This window comes from Diceros bicornis, chromosome X (genome assembly GCF_020826845.1).
Source record: "Diceros bicornis minor isolate mBicDic1 chromosome X, mDicBic1.mat.cur, whole genome shotgun sequence".
NCBI classification, from domain to species: domain Eukaryota; kingdom Metazoa; phylum Chordata; class Mammalia; order Perissodactyla; family Rhinocerotidae; genus Diceros; species Diceros bicornis.
The window spans coordinates 106121664-106142069 of record NC_080781.1 but is presented as its reverse complement, the minus strand read 5'-3'; the positions used below and the strand labels follow the sequence as shown (position 1 = coordinate 106142069).

The window sequence follows — 20406 nt, the reverse complement described above, 5'->3', positions numbered from 1 at the left end:
AACATCCAGTTAGCTGATCACAAGATATGTTCACCAGTGTTATCATGGGGGCAAAATCATACTAAGGGGATGTGTCAGCAAAAGAAATTTCAATAAAATGATTAAAAATCATACTAATTATACTCTTCCAAATGTGTTTTTTATACTCCTATTAAAAGAATGCTTCTAACAATTACTGAAAGTTAACTTTAACTATCCATGTGAAATTTTAACAAACTTTTAATCTAAATAAAAGAGAAATAAAAATCTGTTATAAAAATAGAAGCAGTACACAGACTCCAGTTAGGAATTTGGAATATGGGTTGTGGAATTGAGTGTTCAGAAACAGGTTTAGTAAAGAGCTTAAAATGGAGAATTAATAAACTTACATGAAACATAAAGTTACTCTTTAAGAATTCAAATTTTACCCTTCTGGCTGTCTTTCAATCTCTATTATGTTCACACTGCATGCTCTGGGTATTGAATAAAAATATACACAGCCCATGCAATGAGTACATCCTAGAGCCAAGTCCAGTTGTGATATCAAGCTCAAAAGGTAGGGTCGTTTAGTCAAATTTTAAATGTTAAATAAATTTGAAATGATTTCTTTTTGAAAGTCGAAAACTTGGCTGAAAGACTATAGAATCTTAGAGCTTGAAGAGACCATATCTAAGTAATCTCTTACTCTCTACCCTCTTCCAAACCACACAAGAGAGATGAGTGTCTATCCAATGAATCCCGAAGATATCTGGGAACAACCTGGGATAACTGTTCAGAACTTATAAACTAATAAGCAACATTTTCAAATTAAACTCCTTGCTCTGCAGACTAAACTAGAGGTGGTGTCACACAATAATATTGGACATGAGACGAGGAAAACATGAATTATACCTTATAACTACGTGACTTTGGACAAGTCAGTTAAATTCTCTGTACCACCGTTTCTATGCCTATAAAACAGGGATAATAATAACAAATTTACTTATTTATTATTTAAAAGATTAAAGGAGTTTATACATGCAAAAGTGCTCTGTAAACTGTAAAAAGCAAGCAACTATTATGGATTCTTACTCTGAAGTAGTAATACTCCAACTTATATCACCATTTTCTCCTCTTTACAGCTCCTGTTTTCTAATCTTTTCATCATCTTTGTATCTCTCTGAAATATTTTCAAGAGCTCCTACATCATTATCTAATTCTACTGCCCTGAATTAGATCTAAGACTTAATTGGTTAGCTGGCTGAGGTCTATTTTTACTATTATCATTCTTACTTCAATAAACATGCAAACTGGTTGCTTGGGATACAGCTGTGAACAAGACAGATAAGGTCCTGGCTACTATGGAGGTTACACTATAGGGGCAGGGAGAGAGTTAATAAGGAAGTGAACAAATAAGATAATTTTATATAGTATCAATGCTGTGAAAAATAAAACAGATAAACTTTCATGTGGGGGTGAGTAATTTGGATGGGGTGGTCAGTGTGGAACTCTTTGAGGCAGTGACATATGACCTAAGATCTGAAGAATAAGGAGGATTAGTCATTTGAGAATAAGGGAGAATAGTGTTCCAGAGAGAGCATCAAGTGCAAATGGCTTAAGATGGGTGTGAGTCACTGTGGCTGGGGAATAGTGAATAAATTGTGTAAGATGAGGCTAGGGAGAAAAACTTGGGCCCTTATTAAGGTGTTGTAAATCATGGTAAGGATTGAGATAAGAAGACACTGAATGGTTTTAAGCATGGAATGATGTGTTACAATGAACTAAAAACCAACCTTCAAAGTTTATCCGGTGATTTCTCAATCCTCTCAATACATTCAACTACATTCCACCTGGGGTCTCTTTTACCTTGTAAGTGACCTGCAAATTGGACTTGAGGATTTTCCTTTTATCTCTCTTTAGTAATCTTTAATTAGTTGTTTATATGGTACTTTGCAATAGAGTAATAACTGACAAGTTTAGTCAACATAGAGATCTATGTCATCCATTTTGTCCTCATTTTCCAGATCTGCCTAAGTAGACTCACATCAGGCCCATGCTATCTCCATTTCATAGGCAGTCATGCAGAATTACAGAGCCACTCTGTATGTGGATAAAACCATGTTTCCTACTCCTCACCTGTCATTCAATGGGGAAACGATTGAATGGTGATATCATACGGATATTCTTTAAAACCAAAGAGGAAGGACTAAAGATTATCTTTGCTTTTCTCAGATTCTACAGCTAAAAGCCTTGCTGATGCCCTCCCCATCCCCCACCCTCACCCTCCCCTTTGAAAAAACAAAGCATTCTTTCAGAAAAAATGCAGTTAACAGTAGGATAAATACTGGCTGTGTTTCTCTGTACCAAAAGAAATACTGCTGTATCATATTGCATTAGGAATTATCAAAATAAATTAATCATCAAGAAAAAACCCACAAGAATAAAAACTACTGTTTGCGTTGTTGGCCAATAGACGGAGATGACAAAATGTGCTCCCAACTGTTAATATTTTCTATATAACATTTAAATAGTGTTGAATAAAACCTGAATTTCATAAGTGAAAATGGAATATTCTCCCAAGTGCTTGAAAGCGTATTAGGCACTATGGATTTAGTACTATAATTGTCATAATCATATGTGGAAAATACTTACACGAAATCATTGGGAAAAATGGAGAATATAATGCCTGTATCTGAGTTGATGCGCTACTTACTATTCCCTTAGAGCCAAGGACTACTGACGCTAAAGTATCTGAAACTAGTGTACAGTAGGCAATCAATAAATTATCGCTGAACTAAACTTCCTGATACCTGTTAGTTTCCATATCCTAATAAAAAACAGAAGATTCTGAAGTATCAGTCTGTTGAAGAACAGAATCCTAAAACTTTATCTAGCCCACTATAGTTCTCATGTCTCTGAAAATTAGCCTAAAATTGCTAAAAAATGAAATACATAGAAGAAAACTATTTAAAATACAGAACCTGACACAATCTAAGCAATAATAATAACAACATCAACCTGTTAGTTGGCATATCTTTTACAGGAAAAGAAAAAAGAGAGGATTCTAGAAGACAGTAGTATTACAGCAATACCAAAATATGGATAAAGGGTAGAAGAGTATGCCACCCCAGAACATGCCTGTTTGGCATAAGATTATTTTGAGCTGATTATTTTTGAGAAATAGCAGACCAGGAGAAGCTCTGAAAACAGAGTAGAAGTTATCCTTTTATCAGGGAAATTTACATTTATAAAGGAAATCTCCATTTGTAGAAGTGTCTGCCTCTGTACCAGGAAGAGAAGGATGACTCTAAATCACAAGGGAATCTTATCAATGGAGAAGACGCCCACTTAAATCTGCATAATAAACCTTACCCTTGTTTACCACACTTTTCCTGGTAACCTCTCCTAACTGGCCTCCCTCCCCCCACAGCATCTTTCTTTTGTCTTTAGCTAAAGATGGTTGCTTGGGCCCTCTCAGGGAGTTACTCAGTTTCCCTGGGTATCTCCCATGTATATGGGAGGTATACATTTTAATCAACTTCTGTTAGTTTATCTGTTATTACTCTGTCTTTTATTACAAGAAGTCTCAGCCAAAAACTCAGAAGAGTAAAGAGAAAATTATTTTTCCTCCTCTACACAGACTACATTGTTTTAAGACATCTCTGTCTTAGCACATACTATTTCTTCTGTCTGGAATTACCTGTTACCCTTTCCATACTTGGCCATTGTGGGAACAAAATTTGCCACCTGAAAATTTCCCATTTTGGTATGCAGACTATTTTGAACGGAAGGCAATCAAGACTCAGCACATTCAAGAAAAAAAAAATCTTACCTCTCCCTCAACTAAAGAATTTTGATAGGGGGCCTGGCCCAGAAAGAGAACTATTACCAAAAGGGAACTTTATCTGAATGACTTACCTGTATGGCAGGACAAACATCTAATTACCAATCACCTGCTCTTCTTATTGTCTTGTGAATTACCCTCCTCCGCTTTGAAGCCCCAGGCTCCCATCCTATTCCTTAGCTCAGAATAGCGCACAAATGTCAACTGCCCAACTTGTCCCTCAGTCTCATTGTTTTTGTGGGGCCCCCCCACACACATAATTAAATTGATTTTCTCCTGTTAATCTGCCTCATGTCAATTTGATTATCAAACCAACCAGAAGAACCTGGAAGTGTAGAGGAAAAATTTTTTTCCTCCCCTACACCATCTCAGAGTCATTACATAGAGCATTGCTAGATACCATGTCTTCTGCGAGCCTGCCCTGACAGTGCCAACCAGTCCCTCCTCTAGATTACTTGTGGACCTCATACTTATTTTGTCATTGCCTTCATACCATCTTATTTTAATTATTTGTCTGCACATCTGTCTCCTCTGTGAGACTGGGAGCAATTAATTAACAGCAACTATAACTTAATCTTTTTTGGGTCATCAACACCTGGCACAGTGTTTGGCACATAATAGGCATTTAGTAAACTGTTACTGAACTCAACAGTGCTAAGCAAACTATTTGCAGATACTTGAAATTGAGGAAAATAGAAATGCTGATTTTAAAATTGAATGTAAAGACCTTTTGTCATACTGGAAAATGAGAATTGAAGCATATTGCCAAAATATTGTTTTTTGATATAAAGAAGAGATCCTAAAGTTATATGGAGTACTTTATGTAGTGTGTGTACATTAGAAAACTTATACTTCTGGATGAAAAGACAGATATGCAAAGGATATTTGATGTGTTTCTAAAGGAATTTAAAACTACTGTATGGATTCAGGAAAAGTTGTAAAGTCAGTTTGAATTTATTATAGCTCCATAAGACAGAAATTGGAACCTAAACTTAAAGACAATTTACCCCTCACTAGCAAATATCTAGTGTGCATTAAAAATAAAATGTTCAAACACATGGTCAAATCAAAGATGTATCTAAGAATATTACAAAAATTTAAATATGCTTTAAATAAGTTTAATAACCTAGACAATTCTAAGAATTTCAAACTGTTTGTCAATGAACAAAATCTTTAAAATTACTTTCCTGAATTGATACATAAATTTAACTAATCAATCCAATGTTTACTTAATGATTCGAAGATGAACTGTAGTTAATCTGAAAATATAAATAACATATAAATTCTTTTATGTTCTCTAGAATTCTTTTTTTAATATAAAAATCTTTACAACTTTTGATCGTTGATAAAAAAGAAATAATCTCATTTTTTATGGTGCATAATATTCACAAACCTGATTCTCTCTTTTGTTGTTTTCCATCTCATCCACAATCATCCATCTTCCCTCCTAGATTTCCTATATTTACTTTTTTTTTGGTGAGGAAGATTGGTCCTGAGCCAACATCCGTGCCCATCTTCCTCTATTTTGTATGTGGGACACCACCACAGCATGGCTTGATGAGCAGTATGTAGGTCCGTGCCTGGGATCCAAACCTGCGAACCCCAGGCCACCAAAGTGGAGCATGTGAACTTAACCACTACGCCACTGGGCCAGCCCAGATTTCCTATATTTTTAATAACTCCTTTATGTTTGTTTTGGAAAAAGTCTAGTCACTGACACTGTTCATTCAGAAACGGTCCATATTTGTCCCTTTTCATAAAAATATTCTCTTCACTATTTAGTTTATTGCCTTGAACTTGCATAAACCACCACAACCTTTTGCATTTTTATAATCCTGCCTGTTATATTCTTATACTAAACACAGGGCATGTACATGCTTTTAACTGTGTTACTCTTGGTTGTTTGATTTTAACTAGTTCTTCAAGATTTCCCTTCAACTCTCTTTAATTCTCCCTTTGACTTTGGTCTTTCTGCTCTCAAGGTCCGTTTCCTATTAGCTTGCTTCCCTAATTCTTTGTCATTCATTCAAGTTTATGCTTGCAAAATTTTTTCTTTCTCCCTCCTTCTCCTACCTCTACCCTTCCCCAACGGCTCCCCTGGGGAAGCTGCTGACCATTTCTCAGCCTTTCCGTTATATTTTCTTATATTTATTAATTCCTCCTCTGTGGAGCTATCACCTTCATGCTGTCTTCTTGAAGCACTTTTTTCCTTTATATGAGCCTTAATGTACCTATTTTCTTCCATATTTTCCATTCTTGTCACCACTTGATATTAATATTTCTTTTGTTTTGTGTGAGGAAGATCAGCCCTGAGCTAATATCCATGCCAATCTTCCTCTTTTTGCTGAGGAAGACTGGCCCTGGGCTAACATCTGTGCCCATCTTCCTCTGTTTTGTATATGGGATGCCGCCACAGCATGGCTTGATGAGTGGTGCATAGGTCCACGCCTGGGATCTGAACTCAGGCTGCCAGCAGCAGAGCGCGTGCACTGCCATGGGGCCGGCCCCTATTTCTTTTCTTCTATTTCTTCCTGAGCTTCCTCAAGCTTCCTTCCCTCTATTTTGTAACTGTTAAGTGGCCTTTCAGTCCTCATTAGAACAGGGATTCTTGTCACCGGCTCAGAAATTCCATTTGCCCCCCAAAACAATATCGGTATTAAGTGCTAGCTTTTCTTCTGCTTTTCTTGTGGACTGTTTTCACGTGTCTTTCCCCTCCAGTTACCCACAGTCCTGTGCTGAAAAATGCTCTATTCCTGAAATGCTTTTTGTAGAGAATATCCTTTGGCGATTTTTTGAGCCACCATTCTCTATTGACTCATCTTCTCCTTGCTACGTGTCTAGTCCATATGCCGAGGTCCTCAGCCACTTAGATCATAACTATGGACTAAGCACAATTAAGAAACTCAGCTTTGAGAACTAAGACCTTATTTAGTATGCTCTCGCTTTTCATTTATTTCCTCAGCATGTTGCCACCAATTCTTAATACTTTCAATTCTGACAAAATAATTACCTCAAAGCCTCTAGCAGCACTTATTTTATTGGCAAAGTTATGTAACTCTTATTAACAGAGGCTCAAGTACTAAAACCTTCAGATATCATAAGTAGGTGATATGCCAACTTAATAAACCATTAAATAGGAGCGACATGTCTAATTTTCGAGAATAAGATGCTAATCTGATTACAGTGTGAGGGGAAAAGCATGAAGGGGGAACAATGCGGTAGTTCTAGTAATCCTCCTATGTGAATCCAGGAGGTACAGGAGGTGTTTTAAACATTTTCCATACACTTAAAATATGACTCACTTGGTAAAAGTTCTGTTACATACAACTTCTCAGAAATGTATTGCCTAAAACAAGGCAAATTCCCACTTATCTCCCACTAGCTGCATCGATTTTTGAACAATCTCAGCTATTCACTTAGGCAAGCACATGAGCTCCCAAACTGCTCCACTAACCATAATTGGAGTGGTAATATATTGCAAATGGAATAAACCTCCAAAAACACTGGTCCCAAAATTTTAATCTAAAATCTGCTTTCTTTACACCTTATAGAGCATTTCTTTCTCTATAAATGAGGGATTTCTCTATAACTAAGCATTGAGGGATTGTTTTTCTCTGCAAGACTGAAAACTAACAGAAACTTTCTTTGTTTTGTTTAGCAGCAAATTGCCTGAAATTGAGCCAGCCCAAGAACATGTAATTAATAAATGTCATCCCATGCAAGTAGCTCTGTATTCTAATTAACTTGTACTTTCATAATTTCTTAGCGAAGTTCTTTCACACTGAGAGCTTTATCCTGTTAAAACTGATTAATTTTGGTTTTGCAGAGAGGACAGAGAAAGTAAAGGCTTGAAGGCTCTCCCTCACCCTGTTCCTATTCTGTACTATCCAGGTTAAATCACCCAATTTATCCATGGTGCATATTTCATTTAAAAAAATCAAGATGTTAATAAATAATTTGTGACGGCTAACAAAGCATTATTGCAATGAGAAGTTTGCATAAAAAACACCAGTGCATACATTAAAGAAGACAAAATAGAGACTACAAAGTAATCAATATTGCTCCGTCCATTTCTAAGACTAATTAGTAATCTAGCTTCTAGGGCTCTTGTGAACACTAAAAGAGATATGTTTTTTTAGATGCTCTGTAAACTGCAAAAACTCGTTTATCCGGAAATCTTATATAGAAACTATGAACCAGAAAGGAAGCAAAAGTAATATGATATCACAAAGTTCACATCTGCTTCATTAGTAATAACATTGTTTCCTCTTTTTTAAACATCATGTCTCTCAGTTTCTAATTATTTTCTTAGACAGCAGGTTCTGTTTTGTAAAATTCATTGTTGAATTTTTTTCATGATTTACTCATCAATAATACCAATACGCAAAAGTTGGGAGCCAATTATCAAATCATTGTGCTCTAAAATTTATTGCTAACAAGAAAACAAATGTGTGTGTCAGTAGTAAAGTGAAAATTCATGAGCAAACCAAGAAATCTTTCTATAAAAAAACAATTTGTTACCAACTAATTTGCAATTATACCTCAATAAAAAAAAGAACAAACCAGAAATAATATTAACAGAAAGCATATAGAATCTATATGAGCATGACTGTAAAAATCTACTGATGATCTAAAAGGAGATATACATGTGTATATACATATCTGTGTGTGTAGATATACATATACCTATATATGTATATATATAATATTGTTACTGGATTATGTAGTGGACGTCAGTTGTTTTTGTCTTTCCACTATTTCTTCCTTCCTTTTTTTGTTACCAGTGTGTTCTTTCTTTTGGGGAACACTTCTTTCTCCACTCTATACAGTTCTGTTGAATTTCCCTCCCCCAATCAGAGGGGGGTACTCTATCAGTCTAGCTCTATAATAGTATCTTAGCCTCTTGGTCACTCTAATGATCCTATGGACCATGATTTGATCCAAATAAGTCGATTATAGTCCTTCTCAATTTTTCCAAGGTGGAAATTAAGGGAAAGCATTCTCAATTTCCCTGGATGATCTGTAAGGATGGGTCTCTAGAGATGATGATAGCCACATTTCTTGACACAGGGAGCTGCCTAAGAGAATGAGGATAGCATACGGATAAAAGTTGAAATAAGAAAGGAAGAAATGGGAAAGGGAGTGGTTCTGACACTTTTCAAGTTCCAGGATGCCATCAATTCCAAGGCCTCTACTACCCCCTACTTTATTTTAGTTTGGATATATGAGCCACTATGTTTGCCATATTTAGCTAAGATGGTTGGAACTGGGTTTCTAAAAAAAAAATAATACATAAGACAATATGGTGCAATACCCTAAACTACAACATCATACACTTTTCTAAAGAAACTCAGAAGCTAGAAGAATGTTATCCTTCTGGCATAGTAACCCTACAAACCAAACAAAAACCAAGAGACAACAATTAAAAACAAATACATACAAAATAAATAAAAATATACATAAATAAATATGTCACATTTATTATTCTGAATGGCATCTACTCATGTTATACATAAAATACTCACTAGATTCAAAATAAGACATTTGCTCAGGTTTTTAAAAAGTTTTGATATAGATATCACACAGTATTAATGAAAAACTCAGTCATAATTTATAGCAACTCCCTCTTCTCTGCTTGAATTGCATCTCTTTTCATGTAAGGTACAGTAATAAGAACTACGCTAGGAAAATGCAGATGATATTTCCAAAGATGTATAGAAATTAATGCAGTGTACTTTATCACTGCCTGAATGAAGACCACATCCTGATGGAATGGCATAATATCCTTTCTCAGTGATCGTTTTTCATTATTATCTGCTGGGAAATATAGTCATACTTCTCTGTTCTTGAGATCAATTTGAAGAGGTAGTCAGATAATCACTCTCAGCATTTCACAGAATTGGTTCTTTCACCTTTAAATGAGAATATACTTACCAAGGTCTCCACATCAGAAGAGCCTCCAACAGAGTACAAGGGCCCTGATTTCATGTTCTTAAATATAAGGACTCAGCAAAAGCAGAAAATAGTTTTATGTTAAGAGAAAATATCTGAATCTACTTGTGAATTTTATATGCCAATGTAGTCAGGTAACACCTGCTTAAGCAGAAAACCTACTCCCAATGAACGCTTAATCCTTTGAGTTTGAGAGACAAGGAAAAACAGAAAGCATAATAAAATAAAAGATGATGTAACTCAAATGCATCAGGTAGAAGAGTCCTACTTTTGAAAACAGGTCAAGAGATCTCTACCCTCAGACATATAAACTACTTGAATGCACAGAATATGCTTTTGTCTTCATTGCATTTAGCATAGAGCCTGGTATCCATTAAGTCTTCAAAAGATGTTTGTGTGACTGTATCAAATATCAAATTCAAAATGTTTCAATAATTTTTAAAATGTGCATAATTTGTTACCCAAACTGCAGTTAAGCATTTGCTTTCAAGCTTCATTGTGACATGGCATAGCCTCGGAACACCCTATGACACTTTCTGTGCAGTATGAGACTGGAGTCTCATAAGATCAAAATGTGGATAAAATTCTACCCGTGGTCTTGCAAATAATAAGATGTGATTGACAGAGTCTTTAATGTTCCACTTCCTAATGGCCCATCTGTGTACTTCACCCTAGCCAGAGGTCCATGTCATGTAGGAAGTTTCCCTTGATTATTCCTATTCAATAATCACTCCCAATGATATCTGTGTTTCACCTTTTCGTTCAAAGAGAATGTAAAATACATTTAAGCAGAAATGTAGAGAGTGATGACATCCAATTCTACTTTCCATGGTTCAGGGATGCATTATCAACAGTCAATTGAAGATAATACTACCTCCATTACTAGGTTGCTGAGATGATGATCATTAACAATAAATTATGCATGGAAAATATTTTGCACATATTAGATGTTATATAAATATTTGTTGAATAAAGAAATGGATGACAAATTTGCATTTTAATTATGATTATATTTATAATTAGTATTATTTTAGTATTATGGGATACCACAGTCACTTCGAATTTTAATTTTGAGAGTCATAGAGTTTTATAAAATAATCTTATTTTCTGGCTGGAGCTTAACCTGTAATACACTTCAGACTTAAGGACAGGAGGATTGTAAAATATGTTGATCATATGTAATTCTTCTTACATCTACTTATAATGCTACAAAGATTTTCCAAGTAGCCTTATACAAGATTCAAATAAATACAAGGTTCTAAAATAAAGAATTTCCGTCATTTTATCACTATTTTCGTTTTTTGGGTGCACATTTTATCATTACAACATTATAATCTGTGAACAACACATGGCTTAAACATTAATTGTGCTGTTTAGAAGAAAAGATGACATGAGAAAAGTATCTTGCAGTTCAAAATCTTTAAGTTTCAAAACATTTCTGCTTTGTTCTACCTTGAGTAGTTTCAGTGTAACAGTTTCACTTTTCTGAGAGTCCTCAATGCATTAATTACAATCAACTGGTCAATCTTCTATCCCAGCGAAATCAATCATGGTGACAGTTGCCACTATGGCCTCCTCCCTGTATTTTCCAAACATGGAGGAGGACAAGTGAGCACCTGCCTCCTAGATTTTAGATTGAAAATATTACTCGAACAAACCAGGATCCTTTATACTATGGCAGAATATAACCTTCTGAAAAAGGCTGGGAGTCCCCTAAAAGATGTGTCCAAACTCTGATTATGATGTTTTCCTCTAAAAAACAAACTCCTCAAAGAATTTGTAAATGGAATTTAACAATATTTACGATTTAATCATCAGTAAATGGCATTTGAGATGTTTATTTCACATTGTTTTATCACAATAGAAATCAATAGAAGTTTGATTAGAATATTTATACAGCTACTTTTTGTAACAAGAGAAGCCATTTATTTTTCTTTTCATAATAAAAATAATGTACCAAATAAATATTTATTTATGAAGTTGCTCAAACAAAAGCAAAAATATTAAAGATCGGTAAGGATAGTCATTCTTCCCTTAGAATATTATTGAAACAGTTGACAGAGTATCACATAATGCAGTGAGATAGTATTACATAATGGTCAAAAACATGTTACAAATTATCACTTTAAAAGGTATAAAGTTGTACAAGGATTCCATTTACAACATATTTGACCTATGTTTACTAACTTAAAAGCCCCGGGAATGTGACATCTCATGCTCTGCATTTCAAAAATGGACAGCAACAGATGCTGTAAAATCCCTGTTTGAAGGTATTAAAACTGACAAACTTTGTCCCTAAATTATAAAGTTTTATATTCTATTGAACTCACAGGCTATTCCATTGCCCTCTCTCAACTTGTTTTCAATACGTGGTTCAGGGCATGAGTAGGTTCACATTAGCTCATCTGAGAAAGCACTCCCTCTTTCTGAAATTCTATAAGTAGGTTTGTTTGGGAAAATTAGTGAAACATTCCCATTAATCAGTCATTTCTTTTTACATTAAAAGGACGAAGAGCCCAGTCAGGTGCAGATCTACCTTACAATTCTTTCTGTCCTATCTCGTCAGGAAGAAAGAGAATACCCACCATCCTGTTGGTCTCAACTCAGCTTTCTTTTTTTGTTGCTGTTCTTACACTCACTCTCCCTTAGGTAGTCCTGGATGTCTTCAACTGCAAAAAATGAAGCCTTGCACTGCCTTTTTAAAAACAAGTTTGCCTTGCTCGAAGCCTTGATTTTTCGAGTTTTCTATGGCTGGTTACCCCCTCCAGATCCCAGTGTGAGTTAGCATCTCCACTTTCTTTTCTTCCATCCTATGCTTGTCCCCTTGCAACAGCTCTGTAAGGTGTTCCCAGTCTCTAGAAGTTTTGGAATGAGGCATACAATTTGGATCATACTCTTATTTTGACAGAACAGTGATTAAATGCACACACACACACACTGAATAGAGGTTTGAATTGTGTTTGCTTCTAGACCCTGAAATAATTGAGCCCATTGTCAAAAAAAAGTAATCTACTGTCAAATTTGGCTTTTATTTTAGACATACACTTAGTCAGAAATGTCTGCAGTTTCATATTTCAGCACATTGTCAAGTGATTCCATATGCCTTTTGCTTTTCCTCTTCTTACTCCCCCACTTTTAGTCAGACGTGTTCAAAGTTTAAGTGCTTTATAAACCAAGAGGGTAGAATAGTCTAATATGACTGGCAGAATAGAACAGATTGATTTAAAATTCACGTGCAATATATTTGAAAAGACAGATTGCCAATGATTTACTTACAACTCGATTTTCAGCTCCTATCAGTTTTCAGCTGTTCATATCTCTGATTTAATGTTTTATGTAGTCGCCTTAGTACATTTACAAATTTAAGTGTACAGAAGAATGTTTTTCTGAAAAACATACACTGAAAGTTTAAAAATTCCAATGGGACTATGTGGAAAGCTAGTAGAAATTTCTTAGCACTTGGAATTCACTTTTTTTTTTTATTAGTGAAAGATACTGACTAAGAATATTTTCCTGAAAGGATTTTAGTTTCCCTTCCCACGCCTAGGTACACAAAAAGTAAGGGGAAACCCCTTGAAGCAATGTTTACAAGCATCCTGTGTGTAAAAGTACAATATGGAGAAAAGAAATACCCTCAGTTCTAAATTTCAATAATTTGCTTTCCTTGCAGCACTCATTTATGATCAAACATCTACTATGGCCCCAATTTTTCTATTACTTTCACTTTTCATTCAACAATTCTTCACAAAATCTTGACTTCTCTCCATCTCATCCCCTACCACTATGACCATGACCACCGCTGTCAGTACTGAAAGCAAACATTAGTCAGGCAGAATTGTAGCTGGATTTAAATATATCCCGGCCCTTCTACCAAAAAAAAAAATCTATCTCTGTTTTTTTGATAAGTAACAAAGGTAAAATAACTAAGCGTCAACTTAAACATTGCTTATATTTGATCTTGTATTTTGTATCTACTATATTAAGAAGGCACAGATTTATTTATGGATAAACAACTACTTTTATTGCACCACAATTTTAAAGTACAGGATAAATATTAGACCAGTAAAAATCATTTTCCCTTGCTCCTCAGATTCTTTTTAGACTAGATTTATCTCCAACTTCTCCAGTTAATGGAGTGGCGCGTTCACGTGCGTTATTAAAAGTGACGTATAATCCGTTCTGGTGCTTTAGGGCCACTTTCCCCACTCCCTGCAACAGGAAAGTGGGCCTGCAGCCTTGAACCAGCTGGATTCACAGAAGACATCTCAACTTCTCAGAGTTGGTAGAGTTCCTTGTTGTTCAGTTGCTACAACTTCACTGCAGAGAGCATGATCTCTCATTTTAGTGATTAGCACTGGGAAGAAGAGCAAGCTTCCTGAGATCAGGGTGGTAGAGCAATTGGGGAACAGGCCTCCATCACGAGAAGTGACAAAAGAGACCAGTGCATAGTATCCATGCTTCCCAGCTGAGCTGGCATGTAGCCTCGGTTACCTGTTAGCATAATGGCGTTTTCATGCTCTGAAAATATGCAATGCCAGCTTCTCCTGGCAGAGTCCCCTATCATTATGGGGTTGCATCATTATCACAGGGAATGAAAATATGGTCTTAATCCAATTAGGAAAAGAGGGCCCTTGCTAGGAAAAGTTTGAAGTCAATTTAACGCACGAAATATTTGCTGGTTTGGGTTCACTTACCTGTAAGAAATGTTCTTTTTCTGACAGAGAAGCACATGATCCCAAACCAGCTACAACTAAATCACTGGAAACATTGGTAATGGAAGTGATTGCCACAGAAGTCAGAGCAGGAAAGGAACTTTAGAGATAATTTACATAGTCTTTAGTAGAGTACCTTGCACACAGTAGGCTCACAATAAATAACTGATGAATGGATAAATCCAGTTCACTCCTTCTTTTTACAGATGCAAAAACTAAAACCAAAGGGAAGAAGTAATTTACTCAATAACATCAAGTTAGCCAGTGGCAGAACCAGGATGAGAGACCAGAATTTCTGAGTCCTTATCCATTATTCTTTTTCACCATACCTTTCTTTGTATTCAATCATTCCACTGTTGACTGTTCAGCTGTGAACTATAATCATCTCCATCCCTAGAACTTTGTCCATGTGACCTCATGCTTGTAATGCTCTTTAGCAGAGCAACTCCTTAAATTAGGCTTAACCACCCTAGTCCACATTCTCTGAATTCTCACAGTGCTTACTGCCTGTACCACAAATTTAGAATGTTAATACAAAGAATTAGGGATTATTTTGCAATGATTTCATATGTATTTCTTGTGTCATTAATAAATTTGCATGCTCCTCTGGGTAAGAGACATTTGCTTATAGTTCTTTTTATACGTCAGCATGTAACTCTTAGGTTTATATGGGTGCATAAGAAATAGAATAAACATGGAACTTAGCATCCAAATTGGGACACTTTTGAGAGTCGAAGAAAATATTGATATTTATGCCTTAAGTTTTTACACTGTGACTATCCTGGGCAAACTGGAATGTATGGTCACCCTAATAATAGTTGATTGCTCAATATGTGTTCAATTAGAATCATTCCATTGCTGATTATATAATTGTCCAACTACAGGATAATGTTTAAAATTTACCCTATTACACTAAAGTAGTAACTACTGAAAAATCATGATGAGTTGTGGAATTCTATTTATTGAATACTTATCTGTATGTTATTTGTTTAAAAATTATTATGAATATTTCCACAAAATATTCATTTGTTGTCTTAGTTTTGTGTGTGTGTGTGTGTGTGTGTGAGGAAGATTGGCCCTGAGCTAACACTTGTTGCCAATCTTCCTCTTTTTGCTTGAGGAAGATTCACCCTGAGCTAACATTGGTGCCAATCTCCCTCTATTTTGTATATGGGTCGCTGCCACAACATGGCTTGATGAGTGGTGTAGGTCTGCACCCGAGATCGGAACCCATGAACCCAGGCCACTGAAGTGGACTATGCCAAACTTAACCACTACGCCACCAGGCTGGCCCCCAAGTTGTCTTAGTTTTTAAAGTTGTAAGGATAAATTTAAATGCAAAACTTTTGTTGGTCCAGTTGTAATCATTCCAATATTGAAAATGTAGCTGAGAGTGAAAAAAATGGCATTCTCTCTAATTCTTCCCTGATGGTAAAATATGAAATCTGATGGCTTTCCACAGGGGGTAGGTGAGATGAGGTTATGTTAGGAGCTATGGACAAAGAGGTCCAAATTTGAAGTTTAAATATAGATTTAAATTTGAACATTCCATTCAAAAATTATCAAGACACAAATCATGATGCTTAATTTCTTTTGGGATAAATTATGGAGACATTAGTAAAGGAAACAAGTCCACGATAAATTTGTATATAACTAGTGGTTGATTAAAATTTTACAGCATTTACCTACCGTCATACTATATATTAACTTAATGAAATAAACCTTTACATTGATTTGTTAAGAAATAATCAAATAAGATTTTTGATACAATTTTCGTAATACAAATATATATTTTTATGTCCAGATATATAACAAAGGTTCAGACATCCCAGGCAGAACAGTCCATAGTTTCAATTCATTAATATTGCTAAATTAGAGGTTTAATGATAAAAATTCCTTGCAGCGGAATAAATTTTAAGCACTTGAACAACAGCAATTACACCATCTGCTCTAGATAGAAATTTGCTGTCTTGACAGTAATAAAGAATAAATAGGCAATACAGATACATCAAGCTGCAAGAGGGTAAATGCAGCAAGGGAGGAGGCATTTCTTAGATAAATTGCTTTTCCTGTTGAATACTACATTCTATGCTAAATAACACTTCATTCAACCATAAGCAGCTGTTTACCAAGAGAATTCATAGTCTTTATCACAAAAACTGTTTTATATTATGAGAAAATCTAATCAATCATACTTTTCCATCCTCAGAGTTCCAAACGAAATTAAAGTGCACCAGCAGGGAAAAAAAAGAAGCAAAAATAATTACAGGGGAAACAAAATAGCATGTTGCCCTTAGGGAAAATGCCGAAAACAGACATTATGTTGACAGATTCTCGCCTATCCACATGGACCTCTAAGACAAGCCCCTAGACTATATTATTTTAAGAAATTAAGTTTTAAAAATCTATTTAAAAGACTGTTTTCCCACATCTTGTTATCAATGTAATATGTGTGTGTATGGCTGGGGAGAGGTAGGGGGATATTCAAATAGTATTTATTCTGCATTGAATAATAAGAGGAAAATAATGAAACTCTGCATCATTATAACACGTTCATTCAAAAGGTTAGTAGGTCATATGAACACTCCATTCCGTCTTATTTCTAAGGAAAGAGATATTAATTTTCATTTCAAAAAAGAGGCCAATTTTGGAACCTCAAGACAAGGAAGTTTACATAAAGGCACATGGCCCATCTTCTACTTCCATTTTGTATCACTCACATAGTTGACATTCAAATTTCTTTTATCCTTGGTTCAATAGTGTTAATAAAGATGACAGATGAAAGAACAACAATTTAAAAAAATATACCATGTAAAAGTCTTGCTAATGTATCCTTGCCAATTGTCAGAAAAAAAAATTTTTTTTTACTGGGTTTTGTATTTCAATCAACAAAGATTTATTTAGTTCAATATATATTTTTCACTGATATATTTCATCTCAATTGTCTGAAAATAGTAAGATTATAATGAGCTGCAAGTTGTGTACGTTCTTTTACAATGTTGGCCTAATTATCAGAACATAGCTATGACCTGAGGTTAGACCTATGAGTCCAAGGTCCTTTCTGGCAGAAGGTCAATTTTCCAGAGCTTTCTTTGAGTTCTGGTTACAAGAATTAATGACTGACTTCATAGATAACTTACATGAATTTATCTATCAGTAATTATTTATTGAGCTTCTACTTTATGCAAGGCACTGGGCTAGGTACTGCAGTAAGTACTAAGATGTATGAGAAGATAGAGTCTTTGCTTTCAAAGAATTTACAACTTAGCTAATAAGATAACAACATAAATGAATACGAAAACATGGGAAAGCAGTCATTGCCAAACTGTGTGGTAGAAGGAGAGATTAGTGGGGACTTGAGTATTCAAAAGTATTATGAAGGAAAGAAGGGGCCTTGAATGTAGGGAATGGGTCTTGAACGTAGATCTAAATTATAAGAAACAATTGGAAAAGGAATTCTGTCAGCACTAAGTTTAAACAGACTGTTATATACAGGGAATGAAGAGGCTGGGGAAGGCTAGTCTGTCAGGAAGCTAGTAGGAAAGTGGGGAAATAAAATACACAGGAGCCAACATTTACAAGACAATTACAATCTCATTTTTATCACACCAAAAGGAGAAAACATCTCTCCTGTCCTACTAACACTTAATGAGCAATCTGCCAGGAAATTTAAATGAATTTACCTTGTAATGTAATCACCATGACAATCTTAGATCATTCCAGTAGTGTCAACCTTATTTTATGGACTAGGACACTGAGTCAAAGAGAGCTTAATGTAAATTGCTAAGAGCTACACAGCTAGTAATAATAGTGATAATAATGTAATAACGATGACAATATTTATTGAGTACCTGTTATTAACCTGATATGAACATAGTCACCTTTATCTAGTAGTAGCAGGTACTGAGCTGCTTGATTTGTCTCTCCACCTCGTCACTTTTCTTAGGCAGGGTCACAGGACCCAGGAGATATGTACCCACCTGCATGCAGGAGTAGCCCACAGCATGACTCTCCCAGCTTTGTAGAGGAGTTTGCTTTTGCACTGTTCGATGCCCAGTTGGTCAAGGAGGAGCCCAATGGGTCACTTGCCAGTGCTCTAGACAGCAGAGCTAGGATTGGGACCCCACGCTCTGTGCAGAAGAACCAGCTTGGAGGAGTGAGTGGATTGGAGACCTGAAACATCTCAGGATCCATTGTTTCATTCACTTAGCATGGCTACTGTATACATGGGTCAGCTCCAGGGTAAGGAAATGTGAGTTTAGAATCAGGCAGTCTGGGTTCAGAACCCCAGCTCTGTCACTCACTAGCTGTGGAACCTCTGAAACTCACTTAAGCTCTCTTAGCCTGTGTTTCCTCATATGTTAAATGGGATCAATAATAAGTACTTCATTGACTGTTGACTGTTGTGAGAATTAGAAGAATGAACTTGCAGAGTCCAGTCCAGTACCTGACATTAATAGATGTTTGATAAATAATAGCTATTGTCACAGCTAAAAAAGAAAACAGCTATTGTCACATCTCCCTCCTTGCCAATGGCAATTCTCTTTCTCTTTCAAATTACCATTTGTAAGAAACTTGGTTAGAAAAATTTGGATTTTTTTTGGTTAATAATTCTAATTCTACATTTTTTTCTACTCATTTTATAATTTCCTCTCACAAAAGCCAAGTTGTTTTATTCCTAATTGTTTATGTTGGCTTAAATGTTGAATGTTGAATATGACTATTTAAAATTGCCTCAAGTTTCCTGACGAGAGTTTGTAGATCATTACCCTTGAATTATGTGAAAGGCAAAGACATATTTTTCCTGTGCATCTGGAAGGAACTCACATTCTCCCAAATGTACAAAACATAAAACTAACCATTTGATGTGCCTCTCATTTTTTTCTCTTGGTTATAAAAATCTGCCACCTTAAGCAGCCACTGGTAAATATTCATCATTACTTCTTTTTTCATTTTTTGCTTTATAAAGTCATTGATAAAATTCTATGAACCAAGCCCTACTCTAAATGTATAGTGTTTGTAGCAAAACAGGCTTTTCTCTTTCTCCTTTCTAGTTTTGCCCTAGCCTGGTATGGTGCACGACCAAATGATGCCCACTTGGGTGCTCAGCTATCCTGGAATTCTAAGAATAATCTGGCCTCAAGTGCATAGAACTGGATTAATTATAATCCTTGGTGTGTGAAGCACCATTATCATCTCGCAAAATATGGCTCCACTGATATAATTAATTAATTAATCAATTAAAAATAAAACAATACATTGTATACGCATTGTGAATATTCAGTTTTAAGAGATAAATGCCAATGTTGTCGTCCAAGTAGTTGTACAAATGTATACTTCCGCCAGTAATGCATAAGAGATCTAGTTGAGTCATATTCACTAAAATGTTTGGTTATTTCAAGCTTTTTAAATTTTATTAATATAAAGAGTATAAAATGTTCCTTTTCTTTCTTGCTTACCCTCCCCAGATGAGGAAGTTTCGTGACCAAAGCTGAGGTTTAGAACTTTTCTTAGACACTTGAAACAGAATGGAATCAAATACCAGAACTTTCTCAGCAAAATAAGAACTACAGGTGGCTCTTCTCAGCTAAAGATTTTAAAAAATGAGAAGGAAGAAAACAATTTAAAAGTAAGCAGTACCCAATTCAGGCATAGGGAAAAAAGTTCACCCCCAAAATTAAAGCGCACGTGTAGGCTTATCTGTGACTCATAAAAGAACATATTTTCCTGCCTAAAATTCTAGAATAATGCCAAAGTGAAGGGAAAAATATGAATTAACCCTTGTTTCTGTTTTTCCGGTGAAGGAGACCTATTTCCAAACTATTGGTTAACCAGTTAGAATATAGATACTTGCTTGAATGTGCAGACCACTTGATGGATACAAATACAAAAAGAGGGAAAATAACGTGACACATTGTTTATTAATTATGGGTTTTAATA

The 20406-nt window shown here is 35.4% G+C and overlaps 1 protein-coding gene and 1 non-coding gene across 2 annotated transcripts in view; both read right to left on the bottom strand.

The window, feature by feature from the left end:
• The window catches only part of HTR2C (5-hydroxytryptamine receptor 2C), a 310470-nt gene that overhangs the window by 252194 nt on the left and 37870 nt on the right, over positions 1-20406 (bottom strand). The window lies entirely within an intron of this gene.
• Positions 18435-18563, bottom strand: LOC131401549 (small nucleolar RNA SNORA35). Its single transcript, XR_009217742.1, has one exon. It is a non-coding gene; the product is annotated as a small nucleolar RNA SNORA35 (small nucleolar RNA).